Source organism: Lissotriton helveticus, chromosome 2_1 (genome assembly GCF_964261635.1).
Source record: "Lissotriton helveticus chromosome 2_1, aLisHel1.1, whole genome shotgun sequence".
Taxonomy (NCBI): domain Eukaryota; kingdom Metazoa; phylum Chordata; class Amphibia; order Caudata; family Salamandridae; genus Lissotriton; species Lissotriton helveticus.
In genome coordinates this window covers 695,242,631-695,264,841 of record NC_136059.1, presented here as the reverse complement: position 1 = coordinate 695,264,841, position 22,211 = coordinate 695,242,631, and the positions used below count along the sequence as shown (strand labels likewise).

Genomic DNA, 22,211 nt, shown 5'->3' with positions numbered 1-22,211 from the left:
ACTGCCGAGCGCAGCATTTCTGGGCTGCGTGCAGTAAACTCACCTAAACCAGCGCTGCTGATCCAGTGCCTGTGGAGTGGGCACACTCAGGAACTCCAGTCACTCCAATCCAGCAGGTGTGGGTAACACTGATTTCAGGCCAGTCTGCCCGGGGGAACTTGCTTGCTAGAAAGCGCTTCAGCACTTTTGACTTTAAGTCAGAGTGGAACTCTTGAGACTCTGACTACTAGTGGGGCATACACTGGATGTTGCCTATAGTGAATGGAGAATAACCACTATCGCTAGAGTGAGGAGGGAGTGAGGCACAGGAAACTGCTAAAGAAACACTAGAGCCCTGACCTCAGGTTCAACTGTGGAAGTTGTTTTTGAATATCGTCTTTCCCTTTGTGTTGATAGTGGTAAAAATAGATACTTATTTTTTTCATAAAAGTAAGTATCTGACTGGACAAACGATTATTGCAGATGCTGCTGCATTTTGAGTTGTGATCCTGTGCTCAACCCCTGTATCTGCCTTGTCCCCCCCTCATCCCCCACACCCTGAGGGAGCCTTGGATTGCTTGAAGTAATAACAGAAAACATGATTTATTTAGGACATTAAATAGTAAACGTGAAGAGTTCATGTGGGAAGCAAATGTAAATACCAGAAAACACTAATGTGTAGAAATTTGTGTTGTGCAACGGACAACATTCATTATTGCATATGCTTGTTAATCATGTGATTTTATATGTAGGTAGGAATATTAACTGAAAGTGCCGTATTTTCTATGCAATTTCATAAAGTTCATACACCATTTCTCTTATGTTAGCCGAATCTTGTAGGACGGAATTGCAATTCCCTGGAAGCTCTCGCTTTAAAACGAACAGTTTGAATTTTATGTGTGCTGTGGATTTCGTTTTTTCTCACATTTGTGTTGCAGGTGGAAGAAGTGCCTTTGGGAATGGACTAATGTCTTTGTTTTAGTAGTCAGGCAAGGAGAAAAGAGGATACATCGTGAGCTAAGACCAGTAAGGGGAACTGTTGTATTTTCAAACCAGAGAAGGCCTGGGAATCAAGATCACAATGTTGTTGTTCAGGAACACCGCCGTCCAATGGAAAAGTACATATGAGAACGTGGTGAGAGCGGATGGTGTGACCCGCAAGGATTCTTGGGTAGATACCTGTAATATTGGGATGTTGTAAGTAGGGAAAGCAGCCCACTTCTTCTCTGTCTTTGGAGAGGAAGCATCTCAGAACGAGCTCTGTCTCGATGGCTTTATGCTATTCAAATCATTGATGATGGAGAGACTTCTCAGGAAGACCCCACATTCTGACATGTTTCTATCTCTTTCCCTGAAGGATGCTTAAGTAGGAATGCCACGTTAGCATTAGTGTAGGGATGGATTGATGCTTTCTATTCATCAACCCTCGATGCAAGGAAATTTTGACTCATACGTTTTTGATCCTCTGCATTCCTTTTCTTGAGTTCATTGTTTTGTGCATGTGGCACTGACTCAATTTATGTCCAGTTATTTTTGGCTTTGTAATAAATTAACTAACCTTACATAGTGGTCTGTGGTTTCTATGTGTCCAGAGAAATTCCTATTGAATTGATTGACTTGTTAATGGTTTTCTTCCTTCTATGTTTACAGACTGCAAAAAAGAACAATCGAATTATGACTCTATAACTGTAATGAAAGAGCCACTCTTGTGATTTTGGCACCCTATGATGATCCTCAACCACCACCATTTTAACTGACTTTAGTGTGTTATTTTACCCTAGCCTTAATGTTGGATGGTCCTGCATATGTCTGCTTCTCTTCTGTCATGTAATCTTGCTGTCTTTCAGTGGGAGCTGTTAAACGGAGTGGAACAGTCTTGCCAAGAGCAGAGCGTGTGGGATGTGCATTTGAAGGTGTGCAGTTGTGCAGGAATGTGTATTGTATTGTGCATCGGTAAGAATTATGAGTTCTTACAATTGGCTTTGACATGGTTGAATGTCATTCTGTTTTCTGCCTTCTTCTTTGGGATTATTTGTTTCGAAATGGCTTTTGACCAATTGGTCTCGTAATGATTCCGTTTTCCTGTAACTGATCATTGGACCATCTCCTAGCATATTTCCAATGTCCGGATCCCCGGATATGAGATGCCAGTATTTCCTGTTTTTTGTGGCAATTATCCCACTTTCTTTATTGTACGTGGTTATGAATCGTGGAGGATTTTGTGTTTCTTTCTGAGTCTTTGCTTTTGGGTTCAGAATTTCCAATCTCGATTTGTTTGCAACTCTTTTTTTGCTTTTCTCAAGACATCTTTCATTGTAGCCTCTAGTTTTTAGCCTGGTTGCTGTTTCTTCTATTTTTTCTATTGCATCTGATTCCTTTGAGCAATTTCGCTTCATGCGAATAAATTCGCCATAAGGTATACTAGCAATTAGTGGTTGTGGGTGGAAGTTGGTGCCGTGTAGTATACTATTGGTGGCTGTTTTTTTATGAAATAAGAGTTGAATGGATCTTTTCATTTTCGATGAAGATTTTCAAATCCAAAAAATCTATTTCTCTTTTGCTCGTTGAGCATTTAAATTCCAAACCTACATCATTTAGGCAAAGTTTGAAAAATAGTTGTTAAAATCCTGCTTTGTTCCGTTCCAGATAAAAAACAGATCGTCTATATAACGGACCCATAGAATAATTTTATCTACGTCCATTTGATTGATTGGATTCCATGTAATTGTCTTCTCCCACCAGCCCATAGCAATGTTTGCGTAATTCGGTGAAAAAGAAATGCCAATTGCTGTGCCACATTCCTGTTTGTACAGCTGGTGATTAAATAAAAATACATTGTTGGTAAGGCAAAGCTCAATCATGTCCATGAGCATACATGTGTGTTGAAGTTCCTTAATGTTCCGTCCACATAAAATCACGCACCCAGCCCAACGCGTTTCATGTCCACCATTTCATCAGAGGCTCCGGGTAAATAGTCCGAGTGACGGCGACTTTGGCGGCCTTATTTGTAGTTGATTTCCCCGCCTTGGGGGCGTGACTCAAGGCCGTGTGGGATTCGTAGTGCCGTCAGATTACTGCAGTGAGCTGCCGGACATGAAACGCGTTGGGCTGGGTGCGTGATTTTATGTGGACTTTGCTGCTGTTTTCCACAAGCGCTTCCTGCAAATAAAGATGTTGGCAGAAACCTCCTTGTTTATGGGCTCTTCCTTAGCAGGCGACTTTGCTATTGGATATATGTATATATATATATATATCACCTCGGATCCCCTGGGCTCACGTAGTCACCACAGCACAGAAGTCACGCCACCACACAGCTAAGTTTCAAGTTTCTTTATTTACACAAACACCACGTGCATTAAGCAACATATATTCACTGAAAAAACCATAGGTTTCACACCAGTTATAGTTAGGAATTAGCATTTAAAAAACCTATTAAATTCACTGAAAAAACCATAGCTTTGACACCAGTTATAGTTAGCTGGAAATTTTACTGACATAAAACCATTGAAATTCCCACGTTATAGTTAGTTGGACTCACTATAACTTGCGCCCCTGCAATGCACTGCTGATGACGTCACATATTACATCACTCAAGACATGGTCAGTGACATCACTCATGACATCACTGATGACACCGACCGCCAGTAGGTAATATAACTAACTCTCAAGCCCGCAATCCACTGGTGATGATGTCACATATTACATCATTCATGACATGGTTATATATATATATATATATATATATTCACTGAAAAAACCATAGGTTATAGACCATATATAGTTAGGAATTAGCATTTACAAAACCTTGAAAATTCACTGAAAAAACCATAGGTTATAGACCATATATAGTTAGGAATTAGCATTTAAAAAACCTTATTTTACTCACACAAAACCATTGAAATTCCATATATAGTTAGTTGCACTAACTATATATCGCGCACCCGCAATCCACTGCTGATCATGTCACATATTACATCATTCATGACATGGTCAGTGACATCACTGATGACATCACTGATGACATCTCAAATGACATCACTGATGACATCACTGATGACAACATCCAGTGACTGTATGTTTCTGTAAAGTTAAAATATGTCTTACATATTGAAGAATGAGTGGATGTATAAGTGTCTGGATGAAGGATTTAGTAGGTGCGTGACTGACTGTATGAGTGAGTGATTAAATGTGTCTCACTGAATGCATGGGTTAGTGACTAAACTGTCTTAATTTGTGCATCATTATGTCTGTTGTGATGTAAACTGCTGCATGTGTTGATCATTAGCTATACGAGAGGCTATATGTGTTATTAATTGGTTGCCCAAGTATTTCTATGGGAGATTGAGTTTGTGTGGGGGTGGCTGGAAGGTGTGTGACTCTGTGCATAGATGTGTGAGCAGTTTATTCACTAGGTGTATGAGTTCAAGAGTGCATGTGGAAACAGCTACATGGGCAGTTGACTGTGTGCATGAGTGTATTGATGAGTGAATGGATATCTCAATGCTACATGTCATAGTAAGTACATATGTAAAACACAGTACATGTGAGAGTTGGCATATATAAATAACTGTGCATGAGAGCCACTGAATGAGTGAGTGGTTGTATCGATCATTGTGAACTTGTATCAGGGATTGTATAAGAGAGTAAATATGTGTTAGTATATGTTTCAATAAGTAAGGTGTGTATAACTGTATAGTTGAAGAAATGGAGGTGAGATTGTTTCTTTGCATGACTGACTGGGTGTGTGAGTAACTCCATGGATGAGTGGCAGTGTGTGAGTGTCTGTATACACTGAGTGTATCTAAGGTTATATTAGAGTCTGAAGAGGTTTATCGTATTAGCACAAGAATGATGTCAAATGAGATGTCATCAGTGATGTCATTTGAGATGTCATCAGTGATGTCATCAGTGATGTCACTGACCATGTCATGAATGATGTAATATGTGACATGATCAGCAGTGGATTGCGGGTGCGCGATATATAGTTAGTGCAACTAACTATATATGGAATTTCAATGGTTTTGTGTGAGTAAAATAAGGTTTTTTAAATGCTAATTCCTAACTATATATGGTCTATAACCTATGGTTTTTTCAGTGAATTTTCAAGGTTTTGTAAATGCTAATTCCTAACTATATATGGTCTATAACCTATGGTTTTTTCAGTGAATTTCAATGGTTTTTTAATAGCAAATATTATAAGCTGTCGAATGTCAAGTACGTGGTAAGTAAAAACATTTTCGTGTTTATGCACACTGATCTGCTTTGAATGCTGCCCCCCACCCCTCATTTCTATTAGGAGTACTCTCTCTTTGCAGATAGTGAAGGGTAGTTAACGAAAGGCCTTTGCCCCCATTGTAATCCGTCGTGCCTGCTTCTCTCTCCATTTGATTGATTGTTCTCTTTGGTTCATTCTCTATTTACAAACAAGCACAGAGTCGCAATACTCTGTTTAGTCTTTGCAGATAGCGAAAAATCGTGTAAAAAAACAAAAGGAATCGAGCAAAATCAGTACGCCACTAATGGGATCTCTTTTTGACCTCCCTAAAATAGAAACATTAGGAACAACCTGTTGATAATACCAATGTGTATGTACATAAGCGGCGTTCATTTGTGTTCACAGTACCCCTTGTTGATTGTTTGAATCGAGCATTGAATTGTTCGAAGTTGATTCTCTTAAGAATCTTCTCTGCCTGCAAACGAGGAAGAATAGGAATATTCTCTCTCCCTTTGCAGATAGTGAAGGATAGGTAACGCAAACCTTTAACACGTCGTGCCTATTTCGTTCCTCATTGATTGATTGTTTCCCCAAACATTGACTGTTTGGGAATTGGTTCTTTTTGGAGGTATTCCCTGTTTGCAAATATACGTAGGAAAATCTTTGCAAATAGTGAAAGGGTACGTAATGCGGACCTTTCTCCCCCGTTGTAATCTGTCATGCCTATCTACTCCCCACTGATTGATGCACCTGTTTCACCCGGACCATTTACTAGAGATAAGTCATCTGGCCCGACCAGAGAGCACCCCTAGTGAAAAGGACATATGCAATAATAACGAAGTGATCACTGTATCCTGTTAACAGAAACTTTAGCATGAAACAACCTGGAAAGAAAAGAATAGGAAAACGAAAATCAGTAGGCCACTGATGAACATGAACTTTTATTAAACAACGAACAAAGAAACGATAACATAACGTAATGATAAAACCTATTAATGTCCTAGAAACAAGAAAACGTTAAAATATGCCAGTGGTGAGAGACCAGAAAAACAGTAAGAGAAACCAAATCACCCCTCGCTGTCCCACCGCCTGCCACGCCAAAAAAATCGATAGACTAGGGAAAATGCAAGTCAGTAGAACATCCGCCCCCACTCTGGAAACTTCCAAGGTGGGGCAGGGTTGCGGCTACGCCCAGCCGGGAGCAGCCCATATAAGGCGGGTCCTGCTGCCACGCCTCGGCCAGGAGATCCTAACGTAGGGTGTAGCCGGAGGAGGGGCCGAGGCCAGCGGGACCCGGCCAGGGGATTGCCTTTATAACGCTGAAGAGTTGCAGGGGGGGGAATATCTCCTCGACCCTCCCCTCTCTCTCCCAGTCCGGCCGCGGTGGCCCTTGACAGTTTCAGGTAGTCCCGCCACATGCTCTTCCGGTCCGGCCACCAACGGTCGGGGGGCCGAGGCCGACGGGATCCGGCTGCAGCCGATAAACCAAGGAACCGGTTCATGGGGCCAGAGCCAGGGGCGTCCGGCCGACATCCACCGGAAGCCCGGCCCGAAGACGGACGGGACACTTCTTCTGTCTTGAATAATGGCTGCGACAACACTGGGGGGGGATGTCTTGCACATGCCTCCGACCCCCCCCCCTCGTCCTCATCGCCTGGTCCGGCCATAACAAATCTCAAGCGAGACGCCGTGGGGTGCACTGGGAGGGAGAGACGATGCGAACAGGCCTCTCCCGCCTCCCCAGGTGGAGGCTTCCCAGCTGCACCCTCAGCGCTCAAGGCGCCCGGAAAAGGGTTCTTCCACTGTGGCCATGCTGCAACGTCTCGCCCGGCAGGGTGGAGCCCGTCCGCTCATTTGACCCCGCGATCGCCAGTAGCTACCGAACTCTCAAATTGGCGGTCGACCTGGCAAGAGCGGGCCCAGCATAAAGAAATGGCCCGGTCACTGGTTGACTCCACCACCGTAGTCCTCCACGACCTTGAAGATTCTAGAGGAGCCGCGGGAGTCTCCGACCCCCGATGGGGAATGACTGCCATGATCGCCCGTGGAGTGACGAAACTGTATCCGCGGGACGTCGGCGCTCCCATGCTGGCGCCAGCCTCACTTTGAATTACTAGAATCCTGCAGACCTCAGTTCCGGTGAAAGCACAGTGTGACCCGGTAGGAAAAATTGTTGCACCCCCTCCCCTTTTTGACTGATAGTTCAAACCACCGATCCTTTCCTTTGCCCTTTTAACGGAACTTTGGACTGCCTCCCCCTCTTTTACATTTTCTAGAGAAAACAAAACATTAACCACTACATTAGCATAGCAGTTGACACCAGAACTGTTTTCAAATTGAAAACCAACAACATCTTCAACAGAATCCTTTTTGTTTCTGCTGTGACCCTGCTACAGCACAGGCATTGTCCCCAGCAGTAATTCTGCAATGCCGGTAAGAATAGCTGTGGTGCCTACTGGACTCACTCACCCCCGCGGCGCCCCACGCCGTTATTTGCTGGGCGGCAACTTGCTAGACATCACTTTCGTGCCATCTAGATTTCAGCGCGTTCTGCTGCCTTGGAACTATTCGCACAACAGACTGCTACTGACGACCCACCCCCAGGCAACATCTTCTGAATTTTCATAATTTGAAAGAACTAGTAACATGTCCTCATCAGGAATTCAAAAGAAATTGCCACGGTCTCTTCGTTGTTTAAATGTTTTTACTGTTTTTGTTTTGTTGTATATATTTATATGTTATTAAAGTTTTATATTCCTACTACTTTGTTGGAGTGCTATATATTTTTAATGTGACACATAATTGTAAAAACTTTGATGTACAAAGAGTCATTCCTGGAATCTTCCGCTTCAGGCTCGGTCCCCTCCCCAATCACAATACAGGATGGTTTTCAGATAGTAGGAACACGTGTGGTGTGACGGATCTCATCGGGTGTGGGCCTTGATCTACTATAACTCCTTTGAAGAGGGGTGATTCTTTACAGCTGGGGCCATAAACTACATCTGCAGGGCTAGGTGATAGCCTGGACAATCGGACACAGAGGAAGAGGAGTGTCAGAGGGTGCGGTAGTGAATAGGGCGAAAGGGAGGTGTCGGGCGTGCACAGAGTGTGATTCTCAGGGAAGAGCAGCGCAGATGGGGGGAGGTTTATTGCCCATGCATAAGACAGAGAGCGGGGGTGACCAGTGCCTGGGGAAGATGCTTGCGAGGGTGGGGAGCCATGCTACGAATCGACAGCGTGCAGAGAGTGGGTCTGGTCAAGGCATCTAAAATGGCTGCCGTGCACGACAAAAGTGTGGCATTTCAAAAAAGGCAAGATGGCGCAGACAATGTTTTTCAACACTTCCTCATTTCCTTCGAATCGAACGTTAACAGACGTTGCTGCATATTACCAAAGTTAAGCGATATTTATCGCTAACGATGCTTACCAACGAATTTTTTACCGCTAAGCATCGTCAGAAATTATCGAAGATAAACCTTGCTATTATCAAGGTTTATCGCAAATGCGATAATAAACGGCCGCAATGCATGAATATCGCTAAAAAGTCAGCGATATTCATGCATTACCGAGCTAATGCTCTTAGCCATGTTATCCACCTCCCATTGGATAACATGGCTAAGAACTGCTCAGGGCAGGTGTTAGCTTTTGGAGATAATCGCGCTTAGCGCGAATATCTCCAAAAGTTGGTAATAGGAGATAGATATCTTGCATGTTGTAATGCAAATTATTGTGGTATATGGAACTCATACCATAATCTCTCAGGAAAGCAGAAACTGATCCTTTTGGGACCGCCTAAAAAGGCCTAGGGGGTGAGGGGTACTCTACTTTGCCCCCTTTTCACGTTCCGAACTATTTTATTTTACTCTCTTCTGTAATTACACAAAATAGCAGCGATAAGATGCATCGGAGACACACAGTGAGAGAAAGGAGGCCGGAGATGAAGAAGAGATGTCAAATACACATTGGAGATAATATAGTGGCAGAAGGGAAGTAAATATGAGTAAACTTACCATGTAACATAAAAATGTTGCACTCTATACTATAAGTCTCATTTTATAGTACAATCACTTCGCTACAACCTCATAAATTAAAAATAAAAATCAATAATGTCTCAAACAATTTTTGATTTCTAAATATAAATTTATTCTTCAGAATTTTCTAAATTTGAAAGAACTAGTAACATGTCCTCATCAGCAATTTCCTCATGAAAAGTCTGCAATGATGATTCTTGTAACTCTATGGTCTCCAAACATTCGATAAATTCGCCATCAACAGATTGATCAAAAAAATCATTCAAGTCATCTCCTCCTTGTGACAATATTTCATTATTGGTGCTGTCAATTTCAATCAATGTAGTGGAATCATTCAAGTCATCTCCTCGTGACAATATTTCATTATTGGTGCTCTCAATTTTAATCAATGTAGTGGAATCATTCAAGTCATCTCCTCCTTGTGACAATATTTCATTATTGGTGCTGTCCATTTCAATCAATCTAATGGAATCATACAAGTCATCTCCTCCTTGTGACAATATTTCATTATTGGTGCTCTCAATTTCAATCAATGTAGTGGAATCATTCAAGTCATCTCCTTGTGACAATATTTCATTATTGGTGCTGTCCATTTCAATCAATCTAATGGAATCATACAAGTCATCTCCTCCTTGTGACAATATTTCATTATTGGTGCTCTCAATTTCAATCAATGTAGTGGACAATTCAAAAGAAATTGCCACGGTCTCTTCATTGTGAGCCATTTTATTTTGAAATTGCTTGCTGTAAATTGCAGAAAAAAATAATCACTTTCATTTATCGTTTTTAGTAATACATAATATAAAACTAACTTTATCAAGTATTTAGTATAACAGAAGGACTGCAAATAAATACCAGAAAACATTTTTCAAATTATCTTCAAGTGTACAACATAGTTCCCCTTACAAATTAACAACTCACCTTTTTAAAAGTAGGAGAAGTGTTAGTACTGTGTAAATCAAACACCAGAAATTCACCACCAAAAATTCCTCACAAATGTACCTCAGACAGTAGTATCACAAAATGGCTGTGGTTTCCTCTCATTTGACATATATACATAACCAATTAACTTTCATCACACACAAATACAAAACCAAAGTAACATTTTAATTGATTCTAAATTTCAACACTTTCAAATGTGTTTTCCCCATGCAATTTTCCATAGGACATTTACATACGTCTACAGCCTGAATGGCTGAACGGAATTACACCAAACTTGGCAAAATGGTACATCAAACCTAAGAGGTCAGGAAGGATCTACTATGCCCCCTTATGGTCATTTCCCCCTTCGCTTTGGCCTCCTCTTGTCTCGCAATCCTACCGAGAGACAAGATGGCGGCCGCTACGGACTGTTTGGAATGTTGACAGACGCCGGAGAACCAATCAGCTTCGCAAAGCTCCGTAACGCGAAAAGTACGCGAAGCGGAGCGCTGTTACAGATATATATCTTTTTTTGAACGTTAATTTCTCAAAATCCACAGGAGCACATATATTGAGACCTAGCAAAGGCACATCGGGCTACCAGTCCCTAATATTTTGCCAAGTTTCGTGCAAATCCATTCAGCCGTTCGATTATTATTATTATTTTTTTTTTTTGCCCCGCGGGGCCCTTTTAAAACCTCCACATCAAACCTAGGGGGTCAGCGAGGATCTACTATGCCCCCTTATGGTCATTTGCCCCTTCGCTTTGGCCTCCTCTTGTCTCTCGATCCTACCGAGAGACAAGATGGCGGCCGCTACGGACTGTTTGGAATGTTTACAGACGCCGGAGAACCAATCAGCTTCGCTTCACAAAGCTCCGTTGCGCGAAAAGTACGCGTACTGGAGCGCTGCCCGGTCCGCTGTTACAGATATATATCTTTTTTTAAACGTTAGTTTCTCAAAATCCACTGTAGCACATATATTGAGACCTACAAAAGGCACATCGGGCTACCAGTCCCTACAATTTTGCCAAGTTTCGTGCAAATCCATTCAGCCGTTCGGGCTAAAAGTGAGGCCAACCGCCCTATGGAAAACTCAATTTTAAAAACACGTTTTGGGACCCCCCTTTTTTTTCGGCCCCCCCTTGACGAACCCCCCCCAAATTTTCAAGGGCTGCTCGGAAACAAAATGTGCCATTTTCCTGAAAATTTCAGCCAATTCCGTCCACAAACGCCAAAGTTATTAGACATAGAATTTTCAAAAATCCCATAGGGAAAAAATCCTAACTATATATACCTACTGGCGACCGCCAGTAGGTAATATATATATATATATATATATATATATATATATATATATATATTCACTGAAAAAACCATAGGTTTCAGGCAGGTTATAGTTCAGTGATGTCATTTGAGATGTCATCAGTGATGTCACTGACCATGTCATGAATGATGTAATATGTGACATCATCACCAGTGGATTGCGGGCGTGAGAGTTAGTTAGTACAACTAACTATAACAGAGGAATTTCAATGGTTTTGTATGAGTGAAATGTCTAGCTAACTATACCACCACTGAAACCTATGTTTTTTTTCAATGAATTTCTAAGGTTTTTTAAATGATAATTCCTAACTATAAACTGCCTGAAAACTAGGGTTTTTTTCAGTGAATTTCTAATGTTTTTAAAAGATAATTCCTTAGTATAACCTGCCTGAAACCTATGGTTTTTTCAGTGATTTTGGAAAGATTTTTTCAATGACAATTTTTAAATGTATTAATTGTTATATTTATTTCTTTGATACTGATTTGCTAAATTATTTTATTTTCTATTTGTTTTTAGGTATCTTATTTTTTAGAATACATTACACATTTTTAATATATATATATATTTTAAATGTAATATATATATATATATATATATATATATATATATATATATATATATATATATTTTATATTTTTAGAAATATTTTTATAATATTTTCTGGGTATTTTTCTTAATTTTTTTGAGTAGTCGCGCACCCAAAACGCACCTTTCTCAACTACTGTGCGGAACGTAGCCACCATTTTAGAATTGCTCTGTAGGATCCTCGTAGGGTGTGCGATGGGTGCGTATTTTCATGCGCAATCGCTATGCCACCCGTACCCGACTTCAAGCGCATATACATATCACGCCACACCAAGCGCGCGCATTTCCACATGACGTCATCTACATATTTAACGCGGTGGGCGCGCAACTTCCGTGACATTTTTCAATATACAAAAAGATATATATATATGTATTTAATGTAAATATTAAGGCAAAAAAATAATATTATTTTAGTTTTAATAAACGTATATTACTTTTAAATGCAATTTTGCGAAGTCGCGCTAGGTGCGTGCTGCATGTACGCACCCAACGCGGATCCCATGTGACCAAAAAAAAGAGATTTGATTGGTTTATAACACTTAGGGGTCATTAGGATGGCGAGTGGGCTTTGCCCGCCCGCCATCCTCGTGCAAAACGGGACCGCCCACCATAGGAGCGGCGGTCCCGCCTTGAGCATTAGGATGCGCCCGCCACACAGGCGGGCGCATCCTGTATTTTTACTATTGCGGCGGGCAGTGCAGAAAGCACCGTCCACCGCAATGGTAAAAATGCACGTTGTGCATTTCAAACTACAACATGACAGGCACTGCCCGGTGCCTGCCATGTTGCACTTTGAAATGCGGGGGGGTACCATAGGTACCCCCCATGTGCACCCCCCGGACTCCCAGGGGGCCCGCAACAGGCCCCCGCAGGGAGTCTCCGCATGCCTTTCCATGGCGGCATTGCCGCCACAGAAAAAGCATGTCAGGAAGGGCATCCTAATATGGCTGGCGGTGTCTGATAGACACCGCCACCATATTATTCCTTTTGCGCTCCGACCACAAGGCGACCGGGGCGGAAAAGCGGCGGACGGTCTTCCCGTCCGCCGAGGTCCCCCCGCCATCCTAATATGGCAGGGGGTCTTTAGTGCAACGATGTCGGGCGGATTGCCCCCGCCAGGCTGGCGGTGGCTACCACCAGCCTGGTGGGGGGCAATCCGCCCGACATCGTAATGGGCCCCTTACTGTTCTAACTATTGAAGAACCCTAACCATTTAAATTACTCTTCTTAAACCTTCCTTAGGAGAAGACCTGTCCTGAAAAGAACGACACTTTTTCTTCATTGGAAATCTGAATTTCTTTTTTGGATAGAAAAATGGCTACAGCACTGCAAGAATCATCTGATTCTGATGATTTTGTTGCTGAACAATTTCTACCAGAACCACCCCCTTCCAAAAGATACACATCCATCCTATGGAATTTTTTTACTTTTCTTGAGGGACAAAAGAAATGTAATGCCACCAAAGTAACATGCAAGATTTGTGAACTATGCTCACGAAGAATGTAGAAGACTGCGCCAAAAAGCACCTCAACCACCGGCAATACCAAGTACCTCTGGGGCATCACCTTCAACCTCACCACCAGACATACGTCCCCAATTTGTGAAAGTTAGAATGCACTGCGTGAAGTGCAATTGTTTCATTTGTTATGGGGAGCAATCAGTAGACCTAGTTTGCAGAGCAATTGATAACCATCGATGCTAGTTTTTTTTATTCCCTCAAAGTTCATGGTTTTGTTCATCCTGTTGACTTTTTTTCTTTTTAAAAAATACAAAAAAAAGAAAAAAACTTTCAAAAAAATATATAAAAGTGCAAAAAACTAAAAAAAAGGTATTTTATTCAGAACTAACTACTATGGTTAAAGAAAGAGCTAAATGTGTATGCTAATGTGTGAAAGTTTACATAAAGGTATACGTACTGCATAATTGACTAAAGAATGCATTTGTGGTATATGGTGAATGTATAAATGCAGAACTATAAGGAAGTGCTGTAGCATGACACTGTAAGCTCTTTTGCTACAGCGTGCTGAGCTACTTCCGAAGCACAGGGATGCAACATATGTACATAAATATGTTGGAAATCTGTGCTTTCCTCTGCACTGCTACTTAAACTGCAGGCATGTGGTGATACAGGCATCAAAAACAATCAGTGAAGACATTTTTCTCCTTCAATGTATGCTGTGCATTGTAGCATATATTGGAAGAAAAAAATGAGGAAAAATAAAAACTATTCTGGGGCAGATTTACAAGCTCTCTGAGCCACCAGTACGTCACTTTTCGTGACGTACTGGTGGCGCAGGTGGCTCCTCCATATTTACAAGGAGAGAAAAAGTTACCCTGCGTGACTTTTCCTTTCCTTGTAAATATGGCCCATTCATATGCAGCTCTTTGCGTATATGTATTACATCATTCATGACATGGTCCGTGACATCACTGATGATATTTCAAATGACATCACTGATGACATCATCCAGTGAATGTGGTTTAGTTTGAAATTTAAATATGTATTATTATTATATATATATATATTACCTACTGGCGGTCGCCAGTAGGTATATATAGTTAGGATTTTTTTGAATAGGGATTTCTGAAAATTCTATGTTGAATAACTTTGGCGTTGATGGACGGAATTGGCTGAAATTTTCAGGAAAATGGCACATTTTGTTTCTGAGCGTCCCCTGAAAGTTTGGAGGGGTTTCGTCAAGCGGGGGGCGAGAAAAAAGGGGGGTCCCAAAACGTGTTTTTAACATTGAGTTTTCCATAGGGCGGTTGGACTCACTTTTAGCTCGAACGGCTGAATGGATTTCCACAAAACTTGGCAAAATTGTAGGGACTGGTTGCCCGATGTGCCTTTGCTAGGTCTCAAGATATGTGCTCCAGTGGATTTTGAGAAATTAACGTTCAAAAAAATATAGATATCTGTGACAGCGTCCCGGTTAGCGCCCCGGTTCGCGTACCAGACGCGTAACGGAACTTCGCGAGGAGAAGCGGATTGGCTCTCCGGTGACTCTCAACATTCTAAACAGTCCGGAGCGGCCGCCATCTTGTCTCTCGGTAGGATCGAGAGACAAGAGGTGGAAATAAACGAAGGGGGAAATGAATGAAAGGAGCAAGGTAGACCCCTCCTGACTCCCTAGGATTAATGTGGGGGCTATTAAAGGGCCCCGCGGGGCAAAAAAAGAAAATACATTTTTTTTCGATTTTTCGCGGTGGAAGCGCTACCCGGTACGCGAACTGGGTAGCTCACCGGTAGCGTAACGGGAGTCCGCCATCTTGTGTTTCGGACGAATTTAGTCACAAGATGGAGGATAAACAATGTTGGGAATGGGTATAAGGGGGCACGGGAGACATATCCTGACCCCTAGGTTTTCTGAGGGTGGCTGAGGAGGCCCATATATGTAAAAAAAAAAACCTTTTTTTTTTCAAATTTTCGCACGGTTAGCGCCCGGTCCGCGCACCGGGTAGCGTTCCGAAAAGCGTTAAAAGTGGAAAACCAAGGGAAATAGTAAAATAATATTTTAGAGTGCTTTGAGGTAGGGTAGCTCTGAATAGAGCTGTTGTGTTGTGTGGGTGATGTAAGTACCAACATGTAGGTACCAATGAAGAGTCTAAAATTCAATGTACACCGTCTCCTCTGTAGATATTTTGTATGTTCTAATATGGGTTATTTAAATGTAAATGTGTGGAAAAGCACTTCATGCTTTAAAGCAATTGTATTTTTGAACTGATTGTTCTTTCCTCTTAGTCCTCCTCTTTGTTTTTTTTCCCCACACTCTTCTTCAGCATGATAGTTGATAAATTCGTTCCCTCAAAAAATTTATATACATAAAAAAATTATATTAAATACATATAAAATATATTTTTCCTTTAAAAGAAGAATACATTTTACAGCTTTTGATATTTGCTATTAAAAAACCATTGAAATTCACTGAAAAAACCATAGGTTATAGACCATATATAGTTAGGAATTAGCATTTACAAAACCTTGAAAATTCACTGAAAAAACCATAGGTTATAGACCATATATAGTTAGGAATTAGCATTTACAAAACCTTATTTTACTCACACAAAACCATTGAAATTCGCATATATAGTTAGTTGCACTAACTATATATCGCGCACCCGCAATCCACTGCTGATCATGTCACATATTACATCATTCATGACATGGTCAGTGACATCACTGATGACATCACTGATGACATCTCAAATGACATCACTGATGACATCACTGATGACAACATCCAGTGACTGTATGTTTCTGTAAAGTTAAAATATGTCTTACATATTGAAGAATGAGTGGATGTATAAGTGTCTGGATGAAGGATTTAGCAGGTGCATGACTGACTGTATGAGTGAGTGATTAAATGTGTCTCACTGAGTGCATGGGTTAGTGACTAAACTGTCTTAATTTGTGCATCATTATGTCTGTTGTTCTGTAAACTGCTGCATGTGTTGATCAGTAGCTATATGAGTAACTATATGGGTTATTGATTGGTTGCCCAAGTATTTGTATGGGAGACTGAGTGTGTGTGTGGGTGGCTGGGAGGTGTATGACTCTGTGCATAGATGTGTGAGCAGTTGATTCACTAGATGTATGGGTTCAAAAGTGCATGTGGAAACAGCTGTATGGGTGGTTGACTGTGTGCATGAGTGTATTGGTGAGTGAATGGATATCTCAGTGCTACATGTCAAAGTAAGTACATATGTAAAACACAGTACATGTGAGAGTTGACATATGTAAATAACTGTACATAAGAGCCAGTGAATGTGTGAGTGGCTGTATGGATCATTGTGAACTTGTATCAGGGATTGTATAAGAGAGTAAATATGTGTTAGTATATGTTTGAATAAGTAAGGTGTGTATAACTGTATAGTTGAGGAAATGGAGGTGTGATTGATTCTTTGCATGACTGACTAGGTGTGTGAGTAACTCCATGGATGAGTGACAGTCTGTGAGTGTCTGTTTACACTGAGTGTATCTAAGGTTATATTAGAGTCTGAAGAGGTTAATCGTATTATCACATGAATGATGTCATCAGTGATGTGATCAGTAATGTCAAATGAGATGTCATCAGTGATGTAATCAGTGATGTCATTTGAGATGTCATCAGTGATGTCATCAGTGATGTCATTTGAGATGTCATCAGTGATGTCATCAGTGATGTCATTTGAGATGTCATCAGTGATGTCACTGACCATGTCATGAATGATGTAATATGTGACATGATCAGCAGTGGATTGCGGGTGCGCGATATATAGTTAGTGCAACTAACTATATATGCGAATTTCAATGGTTTTGTGTGAGTAAAATAAGGTTTTGTAAAAGCTAATTCCTAACTATATATGGTCTATAACCTATGGTTTTTTCAGTGAATTTTCAAGGTTTTGTAAATGCTAATTCCTAACTATATATGGTGTATAACCTATGTTTTTTTCAGTGAATATATATATATATATATATATATTCACTGAAAAAACCATAGGTTATACACCATATATAGTTAGGAATTAGCATTTAAAAAACCTTATTTTACTCACACAAAACCATTGAAATTCCATATATAGTTAGTTGTACTAACTATATATCGCGCACCCGCAATCCACTGCTGATGATGTCACATATTACATCATTCATGACATGGTCAGTGACATCACTGATGACATCTCAAATGACATCACTGATGACATCACTGATGACATCTCAAATGACATCACTGATGACATCACTGATGACATCTCAAATGACATTACTGATGACATCACTGATGACATCATTCATGTGATAATACGATGAAGCTCTTCAGACTCTAATATAACCTTAGATACAGTAAGTGTAAACAGACACTCACAGACTGTCACTCATCCATAGAGTTACACACACACCTAGTCAGTCATGCAAAGAATCAATCACACATCCATTTTCTCAACTATACAGTTATACACACCTTACTTATTCAAAGATATACTAACACATATTTACTCTCTTATACAATCCCTGATACAAGTTCACAATGATCCATACAGCCACTCACACATTCACTGGCTCTTATGCACAGTTATTTATATATGTCAACTCTCACATGTACTGTGTTTTACATATGTACTTACTTTTACATGTAGCACTGAGATATCCATTCACTCACCCATACACTCATGCACACAGTCAACCGCCCATACAGCTGTTTCCACATGCACTTTTGAACCCATACATCTAGTGAATCAACTGCTCACACATCTATGCACAGAGTCATACACCTCCCAGCCACCCATACACACTCTCAGTCTCCCATACAAATACGTAGGCAACCAATCAATAACGCATATAGTTAATCATATAGCTAATGATCAACACATGCAGCAGTTTATAGAACAACAAACATAATGATGCACAAATTGAGACAGTTTAGTCACTAACCCATGCACTCAGTGAGACACATTTAACCACTCACTCATACAGTCAGTCATGCACCTAATAAATCCTTCATCCAGACATTTATACATCCACTCATTCTTAAATATGTAAGACATATTTTAACTTTACAGAAACACACAGTAACTGGATGATGTCATCATTGATGTCATCAGTGATGTCATTTGAGATGTCATCAGTGATGTCATCAGTGATGTCATTTGAGATGTCATCAGTGATGTCATCAGTGATGTCACTGACCATGTCATGAATGATGTAATATGTGACATCATCAGCAGTGGATTGCGGGTGCGCGATATATAGTTAGTACAACTAACTATATATGGAATTTCAATGGTTTTGTGTGAGTAAAATAAGGTTTTTTAAATGCTAATTCCTAACTATATATGGTGTATAACCTATGGTTTTTTCAGTGAATTTTCAAGGTTTTGTAAATGCTAATTCCTAACTATATATGGTCTATAACCTATGGTTTTTTCAGTGAATTTCATTGGTTTTTTAAAAGCTAATATCTACAGAAGTAAAATGTATTCTTCTTTAAATCCAAAAATATATTTTATATGTTTATTAATAATTTTTTTTTTATATTTTTTTTGTTTCGCTCCCGGTCCGCTAACCGGGAAGCTTCCCGTTAGCTCAATTCGATTCCGCGATCCGGTCCGCGAACCGGTAACAAATCAACATAGTGACGGTATCGCGTTGCCGCGTAATGCGTCTTATGACGTACTGCGTTAGCGCACCCGGAAGTGCCCCGGGGCGCGGACCGAGGCGCGAAACGCAACTCCCCGGAAGCGATCCGCGGCGCGAAAGCGCGACGTATCGCGTTGCCGCGAAATGCGTCTTGTGACGTATCGCGTTAGCGCACCCGGAAGTGTCCCGGGGCGCGGACCGAGGCGCGAAGCGCAGCGAACCGGAAGCTAACCGGGGAGCGTTCCGCAGCGCGTAACATGAGCGTTAGAGGTCATGTGACTTGTTAATAAAGCTTTTCATTGGTTCATTTCACTTTTAGTTTCATAATTATGGAAGGCTAGGTCAGGTGACCTAAAAATAACACTTTTCATTGGTTGAGAAGTATTGTTTTTTCCAAATGATGAAAACCACTCCTTCTTTCCTCACTCTGACTTTCATTATTGTGAGAGGAAGACCTATTTTGCTTCTTGGAAGACCTATTTTGATTGTATGAAAATGGCTTCACTGATTGCTTCAGCTGGTGCACCCCCACCACCACCTCCACCTCCTCATGGGAAGAGAGGACCACCTCCCCAGGTGGTTACCAACACTGAGGAGGAAGATGAAGAGATGGATGAGGAGGGAGAACAACCACAATTTCTTGAAGAGTTGCCCCGGGTTTCAAGAAAGAAACCCAGTTTCATCTGGCAGTTTTTTTCCATCCCTCGTGGCCAAAAAAAGGTCAATGCCAGGTACGCAACATGCCTCATATGCAAGGAACAATTGTCCAGAGGGACGGACAAAAAATACAGCTACGGTAATCATACCATGCATAGGCACATGACGAGGAAACATCCCTTAAATTACAGCCGGGCGGAATTAAGGGATATGATGGACAATCCTCGACCAACTCCTGTGACGAGACCAACAACATCGGTTTCTTTATCACCAGAGGAGGCACGGGAAACTGTGCCAAATATCCAACCCAATTTTGGGAACATGATACACTTATGTATGCGCTGTCGTGCATTATTAGCTTGTGGCAACATGAGCATCAATGCACTGAACCTGGCGTATGAACACCATGATTGCCCTAACCGCCTCCAGTAATTTTTTTTTGCTCCTGTTGAGCCCTTTTCAACGCCTGTTTTTTGTTGTTTCCCCCCCCCAAAAAAACCAAAAAAAATATAAAATCGTTCAAAAAATACAAAAAAAACAAAAAATGTTCAAAAAATACAAAAAAAATATAAAACAACAAAAATATAAAAAAAAAGTTCTTTTCAGAACTACCTTCCCTTTCCAAAAAAATTGCTACAATGTTTAGCACTCTGGCAAGCTCTCTTTCTTTTGGTTCGCTCCCGGGTTAGCTTCCCGGTACGCGGACCGGGAGCTAACCCAAAAAATTTTTTTTTTTTTTAAAAAGAGTAAGTATAAGGAAAGTAAACAGAGAGTGATGTTTCAAGAAAAACAGCTATAGGGAGTAAAGAAGAGATACTGTTTAATAGATCTATTTACCAAAGAACAGACAGAAGAGGGTATAATTGTGAAAAACAAAATAGATAACGAAGTGAAAGAAAAACAAGCATTGGCATAGCCAATAGGTATCGACTTTGGGACCTTCTAAGTATTTAGTTATGCAGCATAATATCCTTGGTGCAGCAACATCAACTGTTGCATGGCTAAACACGTATAAGGTCCCAAAGGCGAGACCTATTGTCTATGCCAATGCTTGTTTCTTAAGTAGAATTGCAATACGTATGGCTCTTCCATGTAAAAAAATCTTATCTTGTGCTCTAAAGATTGCTAAAGTCTCGACAGAGAACAGGCTAGATTGTAAGTAGGGTAAATTGCGCTTGGTGATCTGTTTGAGGGAGCGTCTGCTTTGCCTGGTGTCTTTGGAGAGCAATTTTGATTGTTATACTGGACAATATAGCCCTAATGTAAATAACATAGGGGCATATTATCAACATAGGCAATAAAAGTTTTGCAGCTTTTATCGGCAGAAATGTGTCGCTAAAGCTGCTTTTGCGGCAGAAAACTGCCGCTAAAGCCGCTTTTGCACCAGTTTTCTGCCAATAAAAAGAGCAATAATTTTATTGGCTGCATTCATAATATGCCCCTTAGTGTGCTTCAACTACACAGAGAAAGCATTATGAACAAATAGTGATACAGTGATCAGTCAAAGACACTAAGAGTAATAGAGACGGAGTGAGTGAACAAGAGTGAGGAACTATGAGAAGAGAGGGACTGAGAAAAAGAGTGGAAGGAGTTGAGTAAGTAGGTAATAGAGAAAGGAATGAGGGAAGTAGCAAAGGCAGGAAACTGAGGATTAAAGAAATGAAGCAGTGGAACTAATAGTAGTTCAATGTGATAGAAATGTAACGAAAAGAGTACAAAATACTTACCTTATAATTGTCGTTAAATTCCTCACTTTTTATTTTTATACTTTCAATCTGTGAAAGAGAGAACAAACATTTGAAAAATATAAAAACATGTATTAAAAAATTACAAAAGACAAGGGCAAAGATTGAAGGACAAACAGTTTTTCAATAACTTTGACACTTACAGAAGCTACACAGTCCTAAAGATATACATTTTAAACTAACACTATCTTGATGCAGATGAAGTGAGGCCTATCTTAAAACATGGTGCATCTTTTGCATTGCTGTTGTCTCAGAAAAGTGTCGCAAGACACTAAAATTTAAAATAATTGCTTCAGGATGCCAATAAGATGTCTACTATCCAGAGTTTTGTTTCAGGTGAGGCCTACTCAGGGTTGCAGATGAAATTTCGAGTTGTTGAAGAGAATAGAGGACATAATACATGTGAAGGTCTACCAATGAAGTGAGTCATGTCCACTGCAATCTTCAACAAAGTCCAAACCTCCTATGTTTCCCTGGACAGACCTAAACTTGATCTGCACAATGTGATTCGTAATGATAGGAAACACAGGTGATGTAATTGAAATACATGCAATTTATTTTGCTCATTTCACAATCACATCACTTGTGTTTCCTTTGCTTAGGTATCTCATTGTGCAGATGTAGTCTAGCAT

General features: G+C 40.7%; 1 protein-coding gene across 2 annotated transcripts in view; it reads right to left on the bottom strand.

Annotated features, from left to right (window-relative positions):
* The window catches only part of ARSK (arylsulfatase family member K), a 961,037-nt gene that overhangs the window by 803,191 nt on the left and 135,635 nt on the right, over positions 1 to 22,211 (bottom strand). The gene's annotated exons all lie outside the window — the stretch shown is intronic.